General features: G+C 44.2%; 1 long non-coding RNA gene across 1 annotated transcript in view; it reads right to left on the bottom strand.

Moving 5' to 3' along the window:
• Window positions 1–16,765, bottom strand: part of LOC134607975 (uncharacterized) — a 911,454-nt gene that overhangs the window by 282,962 nt on the left and 611,727 nt on the right. The window lies entirely within an intron of this gene.

Below are 16,765 nucleotides of genomic sequence, written 5' to 3'. Positions count from 1 at the left end.
GGTATCTCTACTCTAGTGGCATGAGTTTGAGAGGCTTGGTTAGGTGTGGGAGAGATTAAGCTACCAACAAAACGTACTAGTCGCCATGCTTGTGAGATTTTGTGAATGGGATACTATTATGATGTAATCTGGCTAACTATGCCACTGGGGCCGACCTCGTATTTTTAAGTATATATATATATGTTTGTCAGGCTTTAGTTCCACTGGGAATAAGTAAAAAACAATAAAAAGAGTAAACTTGAGAACATATCATGCATAAAGAAAATAGTAATACTGCATAAAAACAGGCATTACAAACATGCATAGTGAAGTCTCTAGCTTAGTAGGGACTTTACTGATCAATGATCTGTGTCCAGTCAGCCAATTCCCAAGTCTGGGAAGCAGAAACCCTGAAAGTGGGGGTTCAGTGAGGCGGCATTCAAGACTTCCCTGGGTGTGAGTCCCTCTCCTGCTTGTTTTCTCTGCATGATCTTCTGTGCTGTGGCGTGGTATTTTGCTGTAGCCTCGGGTTGCACGTGTTTCAGTGAGGCTGTCTCCTGTGTAGCGGCACGGCGTTCAGCCACTGAGAGGCCGCCTCTCCCCAGCTCCAACACCAGTAGGCCGCACCCGGCGTCTCGCTCCCCCGGCTCCGACGGGCTCCAGAGAGGTATCTCTCGATTCAGGAGTGCACCCCCGATGTGGGTAGTGCACAACTATGAGTCTTTGGGCTATATAGCCGTCGATTATGCCCGTTATTCTGCTCGCCTAGCAGGAGCTCTTGTCCCCCACGTCTAGACAGCTATGCGGTCATACCTGATGTTTTAAAGCAGGTTATTCCAAACAATTTAGGAATGTTAGGTGATTTATGCCCTTTATGGATTAAAACCAGACTCTGCATCAACTATGTAATTTTCCATGGGAGTTTTGCCATGGATCCCCCTCCGGCATGCCACAGTCCAGGTGTTAGTCCCCTTGAAACAACTTTTCCATCACTATTGTGGCCAGAAAGAGTCCCTGTGGGTTTTAAAATTCACCTGCCTATTGAAGTCTATGGCGGTTTGCCCGGTTCGCCCGTTCGTGAACATTTGCGGAAATTCGCGTTCGCCATTCGCGAACGGAAAATTTTATGTTCGCGACATCTCTAATTGTGTGTATATATTTGCTTAATTTCCAGGTTGTGATACATAAGGCTTTACATTTCTCATACTCTGTACAAATATAGCACATGATACTAGCTTGTAACTTTGTATTGCCATAATAACTATTTAATTATTTTTAAGTGATAAAGAAGTATATTTTATTCATTCTATGATTTTCTTGTGTGTGTGTGCCCCCCCCCCCTCTCCCTCCGTTGTAATATGTTTCTGAATTGTTAACCTGTTTGGGATATTGACTGTTTGTGATGACTAGAGCATTTTGGACTATCTACGTCTTGTTCCTTAAGTGACTATTTTTTTCCAAATCCAGTTCAATCTATTTCCATTATTCTGTATTTTATGTGGGTCCAATTTTCTTTCACCCACACTAATTTTCTTCCTCTCTTTCCATCTTTAAGATTTAATTTTTTTAAATTGCCTAAGAGTACTTTCTCTGTTTCTGAATGGGATAGGTAGATACTAATGCCTTATTCGTATGTCCTCATAGTGCAGAGTAAATAACTGTTTTTTTATTTAGGCAAATATTGTGACTACAGGCAACTGAGATGTAAATCTAGCCCCAGTGATCATGCTTTCAAATGAATGCACCTTGCCCAAGCTTTGGGCGAGCCAACTCACGTCTGTAACTCAAAATTGCCATTTGACTGAATCATGAAACAAATTAAATGAAGAATGAAAGAGCCACTTTGTTTGTTTTGTGATGTGGAGTTGTGTCCACAGCATCAACATAAAAGCTAATTGATGGTTAGGAATAACCACTAAATGATGATTTTCTTCACAGATCAGAGATAAGTGCCCAATAAATGTTAAAAATAAAGGAACACTAAAAAGTATATATTTATATTTAATATTTTTAATAACTATGTAATCTATAAATAAGGATTTTTTTACTGCTCCCCCTTTTTAAAAAACAAAAAAAATTCTCACTTGATTTTTGAACCAATTGGTGTGAAAATTTTCATATTTCTGTATATAGTTCGTAGTACACTTGTAGGTTCATTTTCACACCATTGTGGTTTTTACAAATATTTTTTGGCTTAACTTGGCCCAATTTTTTTTGGATTAAATTTGTCTGAACCAAAATGCCTTATGGTAGAAACACAAATCTTCAGAAAAGTTATTTTATTTGGATGGTATGGATGAACTCAGGGTCGGCGTGTGCTTTAGGCGACTTATGCAGTCGCCTAGGGTGCACCGGCTAGGGGGGCGCTAGATTTAGGTGACCTGCAGGAGGGAAGCGCACAGCAATCCCTCCTGCCGATCACTCAATGTAGCGTGGCCGGGCGGCGCGGACCGCGGGACAGGAACTTCTGTTTCCTGTACCCGGCAGCCAGTGGACTGACAGGAAGTGCTAATTTCAATCCGCCGGCGGCCGGGTAAAGGAAACAGAAGTTCCTGTACTGCGGTCCGCGCCGCTCGGCCACGCTACAAAGGTAGGACAAAAGGGGGGCAAAAGGGGGAAAGGACCACTGAAGGGGTTGGGGGAAGGAGGGGTAAAGGACCACTAATGAGGTGGAGGGGGAAAGGACCACTAAAGGGGTGGGAGGAAAGGACCACTAAAGGGGTGAAGAAGATAAGGACCCCTGAGAGGTGGAAGAGGGGAAGGACCACTAAGGGGGGGAGGAAAAGGGAAAGGACCACTAAGGGGGGAGGGGAAGGACCACTAAGGGGGGGAAGAGGGGAAGGACCACTAAGGGGTTTGGGAGAGTGGGGGAGATGGACGACCACTAAGGGGGTGGGGAGGTGGGGGGGAGGAGAGGGAAAGAACCACTGAGGGGGTTGGGGGAGACGAAGGGGGAAAGGACCACTAGGGAGGTGTGGTGGGGGGGAGGAGGGGGAAAGGACCACTAAAGAGGTGGGGTGGAGGAGGAGGAAAAGACCACTAAAGGGTGAAAGGACGACTAAGGGGGGGGAGAGGGGAAGGACCACTGAGGGGGGGGGAGAGGGGAAGGACCCCTTAGGGGGGGAGGAGGGGAAGGACCACTAAGGGGTTTGGGAGAGTGGGGGAGATGGAGGACCACTAAGGGAATGGGAGGAGAGGAAGACCACTAAGGGGGGGGAGAGGGAGAACCACTAAAGGGGTGAGAAGACCACCAATAGGGGACTGCAGAGGGACAGGGGGCAAAGGTTGAGCACTAAGGGACAGAAGGGGAGAGCACTATTAAAGGAAATAAAGAGCTGCTCCCCTCTCAGTCCCTATCCTACCCAACAAACCCTCTCTTTTACACTACACACATATACAATGCATCCCTTCTCACACACAGACACACCGCAAAACACAATGTATCCCTTGCGTGCACACACACACTGATTCTCTTACACACACTGAAACAAAATGCATCTCTAACACACACTCAATTCACCCCTTACAGACACACACTGCATTAAATTACATACACAGAAACACACCTTGCATCCCTTGCACACACACACCCAGAAACATACAATGCATCCCATACACACAAACACACACTACATCCCTTACACAAATTGGTATCCCTATACACTACATTCCATAAGAACACACACACACACATTACATCCTATACAGTAACACATAACACATCCCCTACACACATACACCCTGACCTTGAGTTGTGTAAGGGGCCCCAAAAAATGGAGCTGCTTCCTGTTGGTTAATTGTTGTGAGCACTGTTACAAACAGTCTCCAGAGAACCTCTTCTACACCAGACCTGTGGAGCCAGACTGAAGCCTGAGCCCATTGTCATCCTCTTGTCCTCATCTGGTGGTAGGAAATCCAATATATTATTAGTGGCACTAATCTCTAATTTACCTCACATTAAAGGGCCACTATAATCACCAGAAGCACTACAGCTTAATGTACTGGTTCTGGTGTCTATAGCCTGTCAGAAAAACAAAGCAGTATAGTGCCCTGAGAGAGCCCTCACCCTCAGGGTCCCCCTCCCATGGCGCTGAAGAGGTTAAAACCCCTTCAGCAGCTTACCTTAATCCAGCACCTGGCTCCCTCGGCGCTGGTGACCTCTCCTCCCCCACCGACGTCAGCTACCCCGTCTCAATGCTTTCCTATGGACGCTCTACGCAATGGAGGCAAAATGTGCCTCCAGCGTCGCAGATGCACCTCTAGTGGCTGTCCGGAAGAAAGCCACTAGAGGCTGGATTAACCCCAAATGTAAACATAGCCGTTTCTCTGAAACTGCTATGTTTGCATCTGAAGGATTAAAACCTGAGGGACCTGGCACCCAGACCACTTCATTGAGCCGAAGTGGTCTGGGTGACTATAGTGTCCCTTTTAATGTAAACACACTGCCTTTTCAGATAAAAGACACTTTGTGCAGAACTGGCGTTGGCCCATATGGCAGAGCATATGGGTGGGGCAATTGTGATGTCACATGGTTGGCAGGACAATTGGGGGGGTGGCGGGTTTGGAGAGGGGGGGGGACAGCACATCTTTTTTTTGCCTAGGGCAGCAAAAATCCTTGCACCGGCCCTGGATGAACTACGTATTTGTGCTGAGTACAAATGTTCTAGTGATGTCATATTGCTTCATAAAGACACTGCCTGTCAGTACTTCACAGGAGTTACTGGGAGTTGGGGAAGCAGTCTTTGCTAGTTTAGACTTGTGCAAGGCAAAAACCATTAGTTCTTCCAAAACACTTGGGCAGAAAGAAATATATTCACATTGCTATAATTTAGCTCATGTTGCTGTTTGTTTCTGACATGGAAATACGAATATAACTTTTTCAGGCCTACTGGTTATTTATTTTAAGCGATTTTAGCAAGTAAATTTTCTAAATTGACATATTTAGACTAATACATATCTGGATTAACAGACATAGTAAGTAAGGCAATTTACTTTTATAATGATTGATTGCAATCTTTTGCCTTTTTTTTCATTTTTTTTAAATAAAAAAATAAAGGCAGTGGGGATTGACCACCAACTCACCGCTTCCACCCTGACAAGAACAAAAATTTCCCACACAACCAGTCTGTAGCATTAATTTAAAAAAAATTGTAAAAAAAGGGTATTTTAAAAATAAATTAAAGGGTGAATATAGTGAGTTAATCATCAAATGCCTACTATCTTTTTCCTTTCATTTCTTTTTTAAAGGCCTGTTTTCAAATTAAATTACTCATGCTTCTGCTTTTACGCCTTTTTAATTGCTGTTCATTGTTGTAGTTTTGCCTTGCTTGGGCGAGTCTTGGGGTACCTGCTACATCCACAGATCCAGCTAGTAGAAGCTGATGGTAAAGCACTGATTTATGTCCCACATGGAAAGATGGACAATCATTCTACATACTGGATATGTGGGAAGATTTGTTCTGCTCAAGGAGGTAAAGGTGAGTGAGTGGTCAATTGCGGTGCCCAGTCACTTTTATCCATCAATGTGGAAGAGAGCAGTACCCGATCTGTTTCTCCAAACTTTGTCTGCATAGATTACAGGCACCACAAAACTCAGTGAGGCAGGACATAACAGTAATGAGAGGCAGTAATAAAAGGCAAAAATGGAGAGCAGCAGCAGGAATCATTTCATTTTTTTTTCTCAGCTGTGTAAAATGACCACTGCGCTACCACCACCACTACCATCACATTTTAGAATATTTTTTCTACAAAGAGTTACAAAAAAAAAGGATTTGCTACCCCCAGTAAAAGCAGAGTTTACTTGTGCTGCAATATATTACTAAGTATATATATATTATATATAATTATTAATAATTATGTAAATATATATTACTAATTATTAATATATTACTGAAGAAAAAAGCTTACAATTTTCAAAACACAGGCAGTGGCACAATTAAGTAAAACTAATCGAAATCAGTTAATCAAAGCACTGGTAGAAGCAAGGCAAGAAGAATGTTTTATTATTTTTTTTCTATTTGTTTTCTTTACATAATTCACCATATGATACGTGGTACATTTGTTCCTGTCCAACCTGCCGCTGACAACTACTGGCACTATCCTCACCATCCCTCCTGCTCTGCCTAAGGGTGCGGTAGCAGATCAGGGAACATCTGCAGCTACAGCACAATTGGGCCTGCTTCATGGTTTAGTACTTTCTTCTTCATTTTCTTTTAATAATACAGACTTATGGTATCTTTGGAGCTGTTGCTTCATATCAGCGCTAGTGAAATGACCTTTCACTTGCTCCCTACTCACTTCCTTGCCACACAATTTACACTTTACAATGCAGCTTTCATAGAGAGGCAGTCAAAGTGATCCCAACATTTTTTTTTTTTTTATAATTCTTTATTTTTGCAGTGCATATCAAGGGTACACATGTCAGCTTATGATAGATTGCGAGAAACAGGTAACGGTTGCAGGACATAGTATGAAAACAGTAATCAGAAAAAAAAACAATGCACTTATTTATATAATATAGACGATAAGTTCGGAGTCAGAATTTCAGATTAGATTTTGTTATAGTTATAAGGCTAGGTATGTCTTGCTCGTGAGTTGAGCAATATCTTATTGTGTAGGTGGTGCAGGCATGTATCACCCTGCGTTCTTGTGCAGCCTGATTGTGAATATGTAGTTTAGGAAGGGAAGGGGGTGAGGGGCTTGGTTCTGCTATGTGTGTGTTGGCATACGGGTTGTCTCGACCCTGCCGGGTCTGTTCAGGAGATTTTCAGGGTGAGTCGGTAGCGAATGCCTCCACCTATTGTCTAGCTTGTCAGGGTGCAGGGTGAATGGGGTTGGGTGGTACATGCTATGCGGACACATATTTCCGACCCCTAACCTAAGGGGGCCACGGGGGGGGTCTTTAGCGTGTTCGGGCTAGAGCCGTTGGTAAAAGAAGTGAGGGTATAAGTTGGAGTAACTAGCGTGTAACAGTAATTTACATTATGCATAACATACATGGAACATACAAAAGAGAATTGGGCGTAAGAGGACACCGTTGCTGGCACACGATTCATGTGACTGCCTCCTTTCCCTTGTTTCTTCGTGGGACGAATGGGCCAGTCCTGCCAGGGTCCCAAGTGTGTGGTATTGGTTGAGTAGAAGGGGACATTGCCCCCTATGGAATGCCCAGCGCCTGAAGGAAAGATGATGCCTCCGATACCGAGGTAAGTTTCAGGATGGTATTATCCCGGGTGACTGCTAGGGCCCTAGGCAGGAGCCATCTGTAATCCACTTTCGCTGTGCGGAGGAGGGTGGTAATTGGCGTCAGCATTTTTCTCCATAGTAGTGTGTTACGAGTAATGTCCTGAAAAAAGGTAAGCTGGGCAAATTCAAATATGTATGGGGTCTTGTCCCGTACTGCTGTTAGTAATCGGCGTTTGTCTAGTAGAGAGTGGCATCTCACTATGACATCCCTCGGGGCTGTTATGGGTGCCTGCTTGGCTTTGTTGATTCAGAATTGTCCGTCAAATTCCAGCTTTTTGGCTTTCGTGTGTGGCAGGAGTTCCGCAGTGAGTCTTCTTAGGTAGTGCGGTAGTTCGGTTGTGCCGACGGTGTCTGGGATTCCCCTGTTTTTTATATTTTTCTGTCTGCTCCGGTCCTCTATGGTGTCTAGTTTTGTTTGGACTGCTGTGTTTGCGGATTGCAGTTGGCGGAGGGTGGCCCCCATGTCCTTCACCTCCCGGTGTAAGTCCATGATGTTGTCTTCTGCTGCCTGGACTCTCGTGGTCACAGCTTGTATCTCTGTGCGGGCCTTGTTTAAGTCTGCTTCATACATTTGCTTCACCTCTATTAAGAGCTGCCTGATGTCGTGCTTTGTGGCCGGGGCCTTGTCATCACTCTCACCTTGTGGGGTGTGCTGTGATTGGGGTTGTTGATGTTGCCCCTGGTCCTCCGGGCTCATCGCTGAGCAATTAGAGCTCGTCTCCGGGTCGGGCTCCGCCGCCATTTTGTGGCTCGTGGGTCGCTGGAGCAGAGTCATGATGTCTCGGGTGTCTTTGGGTGCTCCCACTGGCTGTTTTGGGGTTTTGCGTCCAATTTCTTCGTCGAGAGGCAACGACTGCTTGTTTGCGGGTGGTGTTTGGTACCCGAGGCCTTGGAGCAGCTGCAAGGTTAGCCGCGAGGCTTCTGTTGGTGATGGGGCAAGGTAGGCCCGATTTTTGCCGCAGGTTTTTCTGCCCTTTTGGGCAAATAAGAAGGGCATCAGCGGGTGTCCCCTTTTGTCTGGGAGGTTTGCGTGTTATTCCCGCCTGTCTGACACTTAGTGTGGCCCTGGATGGCTTTAGATTTGCCGATGACCCAGGGGAGCTCTGAGAGATGGCGTCCATGCGGCTCGGTGGTTAAGCTCTGCCCCACCCAACATTTTTTAATAGGCTAGTTGGGTCTATTACATCAAGTATCAAGAAGCAAAGCTGTTTCAGATCAGTCTCAGTTTGTGAGTTGAAGCATGTTCAGCTACTTATTTTTCCTTTGCTTATCATTGAGCAGTAAGTTTCATGATTATTTATTTATTTATAGTATAGTTCACATTTGACTTAGAACACTTTATATCAGAAACAACTTGTGCATTTCCTGTTCTGTATAAGGGAAATCTATACAGCACTGGGCATGTTTCCTTAACCCCTTAAGGACCAATACCCTTTTTGGTTAATTTTGCCATGCATTCATTCTACTATAATGTCATCTTTTCTGTTTAAATGTACTTATAAATATTAAATGAGAAATATGGCTTTGTTGATACCGTATGTATGTATACATACAAAAGTTAAATAAGAATAAAACCTAAACAAATGTAAAAAAATAAAATAAATCTCAGTTTTACAATTAAGAATTTCTACACAGGGTCAATTAAAGAAATATAACTTTAAAAAGATTCACTAATTAGTCATGATTTTTAAAAAGCTCAATATGTTATAAAACAATTTATAGTATTATTATTATTATTATTATTATTATGATATTTATAGAGTGCTGTCAAATTCCGCAGCGCTTTACAATGTGTGGACGAACAGACATGTAGTTGTAACCAGACAAGTTGGACACAAAGGAACAGGGGGGTTGAGGGCCCTGCTCAATGAGCTTACATGCTAGAGGGAGTGGGGTAAAATGACACAAAAAGGTAAGGATAGTATTAGACTAGTGACAGTTGCAGAAGAGGAATCAGTTGGGAGCTATTAACAGTTTAATTGATACACTTTTATGAAGAAGTGGGTTTTTAACGATTTTTTTGAAGGAGTGGAGACTGGGTGAGCATCTAACAGAGAAGGGAAGTGAGTTCCACAGGAACGGTGCAGCCCTCGAGAAATCTTGAAGGCGAGCATCAGAGGTGGGAGTAAGTCTTCAGCAGATCGTAAGGGCCTAGACGGGACATACTTGTGTATAAGGGAGGATAGATAGGTGGGAGCAGCATTATGTAGAGATTTGAAAGCAAGAACCAGAATTTTAAATTGAGCTCTATATTTTATAGGAAGCCAATGTAGGGACTGACAGAAGGGTGAGGCATGGGAGGTGAGGGCGGACAGGAAGATGAGCCTCGCTGCCACATTCATTATGGACTGTAACGACGCAAGTTGGGAGCACGTAAGACCACTGAGAAGCAGATTACAGTAGTCAAGGCGAGAAAGGACAGTGGAATGGACACCTTAGTCGCATCTGGCGTTAAGTAGGGGCGGATGCGCACAATGTTTTTGAGATGGAAATGACAGGATTTGGTGATAGATTGAACATGAGGCTTGAAGGAGAGGTCGGAGTCAAAGAGAACACCTAGGCAGCGAGCCTGCGTGGTGGAGCTGATGGTCGTACCATTGACTTGGAGGGAGACAGACACAGGATTAACAACACTTGAGGGAGGAAAGACCAGAATTTCAGTTTTGGTCAAGTTTAGTTTAAGGAAGTGGGCAGCCATCCAGTTAGAAACAGTAGAGAGGCAGTCAGAGACACTAGTCAAGAGGGACGGGGAGAGATCAGGAGAGGACAGGTAGATTTGTGTGTCATCTGCATAGAAATGATATTGGAAGCCAAAGGAGCTAATGAGTTTACCAAGGGAGGCAGTATAGATGGAGAAGGGTAGGGGACCAAGGACTGAACCTTGGGGGACACCAACAGAGAGGAGTTGGGGAGAAGAAGCAGAGCCAGAGAAAGAAACACTGAAAGAGCGCTGGGAGAGGTAGGAGGAGCACCAGGAGAGAGCAATATCTTGTAGACCGATATTGCTGAGGATGAGAAGAAGCTGTTGATTATCAACAGTGTCAAAAGCCGCAGACAGGTCAATGAGAATTAGGATAGAGTAGTAACCACAAGATTTTGCAGTGAGTAGATCATTGGGTACTTTGGTCAGTGCCATTTCAACTGAGTGCTTAGCGCGGAAACCAGACTGAAGCGGGTCTAGCAGAGAGTTGGACTCGAGGAAGTCTGTCAATCTTGCATACACAATTCTTTCAAGGATCTTGGATGCAAAAGCCAGTAGCGAGATAGGACGATAGTTGGATGGGGAGTTAGGGTCAAGATTGGGCTTCTTTAGAATTGGGGTTACAGTTGCATGTTTGAAGGGCGATTGAAATATACCAGAGGAGAGAGAGAGATTGAGAATTTTAGTGAGAGGTGGAGAAAGAGAAGAAGACAGAGTACGGATGAGATGCGAGGGAATTTGATCTAGGGAGCAGGTGGTGGGGCGGGAGGACTGGAGCAGAGCAGAAACCTCTTCCAATGTAGCGGGTACGAATGAACATAGAACAGCAGAGGGAGTGAAGTTAGGGGAAGTATTGCAAGGGGGAGGAGAAAGATGAGAGATCTCTTCTCTGATTGTAGAGATCTTGTCAGTGAAGTGAGTTACAAAGTCTGAGGCGGTCAAGTTAGTAGGTGGAGGAGGAACAGCAGGGCGAAGAAGAGAGTTAAATGTGTGAAATAGTCGTTTAAATGTGTGAAATAGTAATAACATAATCCAAATTTCTTACACTTTTCATTTACTCATTTTATCTCAAACCTTAGAAATATTTAAAGTGAACCTACCATGTCCTTATTTACTTAACGTCTTTCAAAAGACCTTACAATTACATCTTTACATTGTGCTAGCAGTTGTGCTAGCAAATGTATATATTTGGAGAAAACTCTATTTAAAATATAGTTTTTTTTTCTTTTATCTGTCTCTTAATTCTTCGTTACACACTCAATGCCGAGAAACTGGGAGAAAGGGAGAGCAGAGGAGACCTTCCATAGGACATCCCTCTGCTCTCCACCCATAGCAACCACAATTCATGTGCTTTGGTTACTATTGTAACTCCTTACCCGGCACTGAATATAGGAAAGGAGTGACGTGACATCACTCCGTTTAGACACTGGCACCCTATATTTTCATTCTGATACTTTTCTTGAGTACTATGATAATTCATATGTATACATTTTCCCCTAACCCTACCCATAATCCTACAGCTAATTTACACCCTTATCCAACTCTTCATCCAACCACTAATCCTATCCATAGTCCAACCCATAATCCAAATTCTAACCCCTCAACTAATTCAACCTGTTATTCGACTCATAATCCTACCAATAGTCCTATCCATTATTAAACCCATAATCCAACTCCTAATCCAGTCCATCATCCTCCCCCTAATCCCATCTCAGATGAATTCTCTCTGCTGACATCAGTACTGACATCAGAAGTGGGATTTCCCAGCTAACCACAGGAAAGTATACATTTGAGGAGGTTTTTTGGATAGTAATGTAACATTAACTATAAGTTTCATTTGGTATAGAGCAGATATATGATATGCAATGTGAGTATATACATCATAGCACTATCATTTTAATTGTTTAGTTTTGACAATGCATTTTTTCTGTTGTGTTTTAATCGCATTCATTTTGCATTATGTATATTCACAATGCTGTTTGAATAGATTATTTGAATACAGTTTAGCTCATTTAGCAGTAGCACTATTTACTTTGTCTCCTAGGTTGGAATTAGTATAGAATCCACCGATATTGGGGTGTTGTGTGATGGGCCTAACACTATGGCCATATGGTGCAATTGAATCTCCATATTGGTTTGCTGAGAAAGGTGATCTTAAGTAGCCTTACAAAAATTTTAAACTGTATTTTTATGTGTACGTTGTTCCTTAACCCTCACATTGTAAACATTTTGGTCCTCTCCAAAAGCACCGTTGCTGGGAAATGCATGCTCTGGGTGTGTCCCCAACCCCTTTTTCTCTTTACTATACATCTATACATATACATGTATAGTAGAGAGATATATTGGAAAACATATTCATACTTACCTTTATTTTCTTATACTAAATGTGGGACAGGAAAAACCCCAGAGACTTTAAAAGGAAGGATCCAGTCCCAATGTCTCCAGTCAGGAACAGTCGGGGTCACTGTTTAGTAGATGAAGCCAACAGTGCAGAGGAGTGCTGAAAGTAGATGGACCAAGTTCGCAGTACAAAAGGGGTCAGACAGAGAGAGTAGTTAAGGAAGCCAAAGATCAGGACAGGTGGCACAAGTTCAGAGACGATGATTCAAGAAAGGGTCAAAAGCAGGATACGGCAAGTAGTCACTGAAGGTCTTTACACATTCAGGAGCACAGTACAAGTGAGCGATGAGTCATGGGTTAGTGGAGTTCAAATAGGGAGAAGGGGGCATTCTGCCTACTGTAGCTCCTCCCTGGTCTCCACCTCCTGTCCCTCTAAGAAGCCCTCTTTCGGCATGCGTGCGCCATATGATTCGAAGCTCTGCATTTGGGAAGCGGCGGTGTTCGTATGAATGTGTGCGGTCGGCGTGAGTGGTCAGGCCAGCTGCGTTGTCTGAAGAGTCACGCTCCAACGTGGCGCTCCCGTGGAAAGAGAGGTAGGTGAGTGTGGGAGCCTGGACCTGATCGTAACAAGCTCTACAGTAGATAAATAAAGACACATTAATGGATGGGTAGCATATGTTACCATGAATAATAGCTAGGAAAAGAAAATTACAGTAAGTAATAATACATTTTCCACTTTCCTGGCTAATCATGGCAACCTATACTTTATGGGAATACCCAAGCTTTAAAAGGGAGGGACAAGGAATCAACAAAATATGTTATTTACTGTAAATGAAAGAAATTCCAAATGTCCAAACTGGGCTTTAACATCCAGTCTGTAATTCTGAATTAACGTATTTAATGAAGTGCCAGCCTTACAAATAGTGTCAAAAGACACATTTGCCACAGAAGCCAAAGATGCTGAAACTGTATGCGGGAAATGTGCCGTGGTACCCATAGGTACTGGCAGGGATTTAAATTGATAGGTCTTGGAGATAGCTGTCACTGTCTTAATTTAGAGGTAGAGGCTGCTTCCCATCTTTTGTGGCTAAATGGTAGTACAAAGAGTCTAGAGGACTTACGGAAAGAGCTTGTTTTTTCAATGTAGAAAGAGAGAGCTCTAACCACATATAGAGTATGCCTTGCTTCCTCTTCTGGAGACGATGGAGAAGAGTATAATGAACTTCGATAACACTTTTGGTACGAACCCAGGTACAGGACGAAGTACAACATTATCCTTTTGAGAAATGAGGTTTGCAGGATAGAGCCTGGAGCTCTCCTTGCCGAGGAGAAAACTTCAAACAAGAGCATCTTCTGCATTAAAAGTATAAATGAGGCTTGCTCCAGGGGCTCGGAAGGTGACCTAGTCAGGGCTTGTAATAGCATGACGGCATAAACACTTGCACTGGAGGCTTGAGCTTTATTACCTCTTTTGTAAATCTTATCACTAAAGGCTTTAATGAGAACAATGAAGAAATATGAACCTTCAGCAGTGGCGGATCCAGGGGGGGGGCAACGGGGCAATTGCCCCCCCCGAGAATACCGACGGTCTCCCTCTCCCTCTCCCTCCCCTGCCAGCCCTTAAATGTGCGTGCGGACCGGAGATCACAGATCTCCCTCCCCGGTCCGCAGGCACTGTGCTGGCGGCCGGCGGGGGAGGGAGGGAGTTAGAGGGAGGACCCGGAGGTCAGGCTGCAGCTCCTCCGGGTCCTCCTCTCGCGAAATTTGGAGCGTTGCCGCGATTACCACGGCAACGCTCCAAATCTCGCGAGAGTGAACTCTAGCCCGGGAGCGTGGGCTAGAGTTCACTCTCCCCACTGGGACCACCAATGAATCGCCCACCGGACCACCAGGGAAATGTCCCCCCTCCCCCCAGTAAAGGTAAGAAGGGAGGGGGGACATAGAATATTTATTTAAATAAAAAAATAAATAAATATAAAAAAAAAGACCCCATACCCTTATATCACACACACTGCCCCCCATTACACACACACTGCCCCCCATTACACACACACTGCCCCCCATTACACACATACTGCCCCCCATACACCCACACTGCCCCCCATACACACACACTGCCCCCCATACACACACACTGACCCCCATACTGCCCCCATACACCCATACTGCCCCCCATACACCCACACTGCCCCCATACACACACACTGCCCCCCATACACACACACTGCCCCCCATACTGACCCCCATACACACACACTGCCCCCCATACTGCCCCCATACACCCACACTGCCCCCCATACACCCACACTGCCCCCCATACACCCACACTGCCCCCCATACACCCACACTGCCCCCATACACCCACACTGCCCCCATACACCCACACTGCCCCCCATACACTCATACTGCCCCCCATACACACACACACTGCCCCCCATACTGCCCCCATACACCCACACTGCCCCCATACACCCACACTGCCCCCCATACACCCACACTGCCCCATACACCCACACTGCCCCCATACACCCATACTGCCCCCCATACACCCATACTGCCCCCCATACACACACACTGCCCCCCATACTGCCCCCATACACACACACTGGCCCCCATACACACACACTGACCCCCATAGACCTGTACTGCCCCCATACTGCCCCCTCATACACACACACTGACCCCCATAGACCTGTACTGCCCCCCATACTGCCCCCTCATACACACACACTGCCGCCCCATATACACACATTGCCCACACTCACACATACACTGCAATACTCACACACACACTGCAACTGTTACACACACATACTGTCCCACACATACACTGCATCCCTGACATACACTGCCGCTCTCACACACGCTCACACACTGTCCCCCTCACACACACACTGCACCCCTTACACATTGCACCACTCACACACACTACTGCTCCAATGCACTACTACAGCCCCATTTCCCAGCAGACTTCAGGTAAGTTGTCAAACTGTTCTTAAACGGTTTGACTACTTACTCTGGGAGGGGGTCCCGGCACTATAGACACCATAACCACTACACTGAGCTGTAGTGGTTATTGTGTCTGGATTATTTCTTTAAATAATCTACAAGTGCCCCTCCCGAGATCAGGCTCTGGATCCGCCACTGACCTTCAGAGTATTAAAATAAAAATATTAAACATTTACATGATATAATTATGTTTTACAAAAATGTGTTTGGAATTATACCTATAAAACATGCATAAAAATGATATCTCTTCATAACTAAATGTACACCAACTTCCTTCTGGATAGCTCCTTAGACACTGCATCGGCAGATAAAGTATTTACATTCACCGCTAAAAGGCAAGAGGAGGCAGCACACAAAAATGGTGAACACATACTACAACATGAATATATAGACCCGTGGAGAATCTTCCACCCCACGGGACAAGATTACACATTCCATTCACACATCCAAAACACCTACACTAGAATTGACCTCCTCAGCATATATACATAAAATACATGAAACCAAAATAGGACTCATCTCCTGGTCTGATAATGCCCTTGTGGTTCTGTCCCTGCATGAACACTTCACAAACGCAGGCAAAGGCACATGCAAACTCAATGACACGCTACTCAGAAACCCTGACATAACATTAGAGATTGGCAAGGAACTAACCTCATGTTTTACCCTAAACAACTCGCCTGACATGAGCATAGAAACCATTTGGCAAACACATAAGGCAGTGATTCGGGGTCTTTTCATCAAACACGTGAGCTATGCCAAAAAACAAAGAACTAAACAATATACTACATTAATCCAGGAATTAACAAACTTGACACATAAGAACAAGATGGCACCCACTGATACACTAAAAACACGACTAATGGCACTACAAGCCAAACTTAGGGATATGGTATTAGAAAAAACAATGTATCTCCTTAGGCGATATGAACAGGATAAAGCTGGAGCACTTTTGACCTTACAACTCAAGACACGCATGAGAAATGCCAAAATTGCATACCTCCACACAAAAAATTACGGTAAGATTCTAAACCCACAAGAGATAGTCAATAAATTTACATCATATTACAGCGGCCTTTACAATTTGAAGGATGACCAACATATCAAGCTACCTAACACCCACTCCATACAAAATTTCCTCTCGGACATACAACTACCAAAACTCAACCAGACAGACATAGAATTTCTTTCTAAACACTTTGACACTCTCGAACATTTGACAAACAATTAAACATTTGCCCAAATACAAAGCCTCTGGGCCAGATGGCTACACCAATCTATACTATTAGATGTATTCTGACAAACTCGCACCTCACCTAACTACTTTGTGTACAGGACCTGTACAAAAAATATATACACCATATGTCCTCCTTAAAAAAATAAACTCAACATGAAGAAATAAAGAACAATCCCAGCGATAAAAGGTAGTGAATCTTTCCTTTTTTTTATTATGTAAATTTGTATTATTTTATAAGTATTAATTTCCTATTT

Source organism: Pelobates fuscus, chromosome 4 (genome assembly GCF_036172605.1).
Source record: "Pelobates fuscus isolate aPelFus1 chromosome 4, aPelFus1.pri, whole genome shotgun sequence".
Classification (NCBI taxonomy): domain Eukaryota; kingdom Metazoa; phylum Chordata; class Amphibia; order Anura; family Pelobatidae; genus Pelobates; species Pelobates fuscus.
Note: the sequence above shows the minus strand (reverse complement) of the source record. Positions and strands in the feature narration are given on the sequence as shown.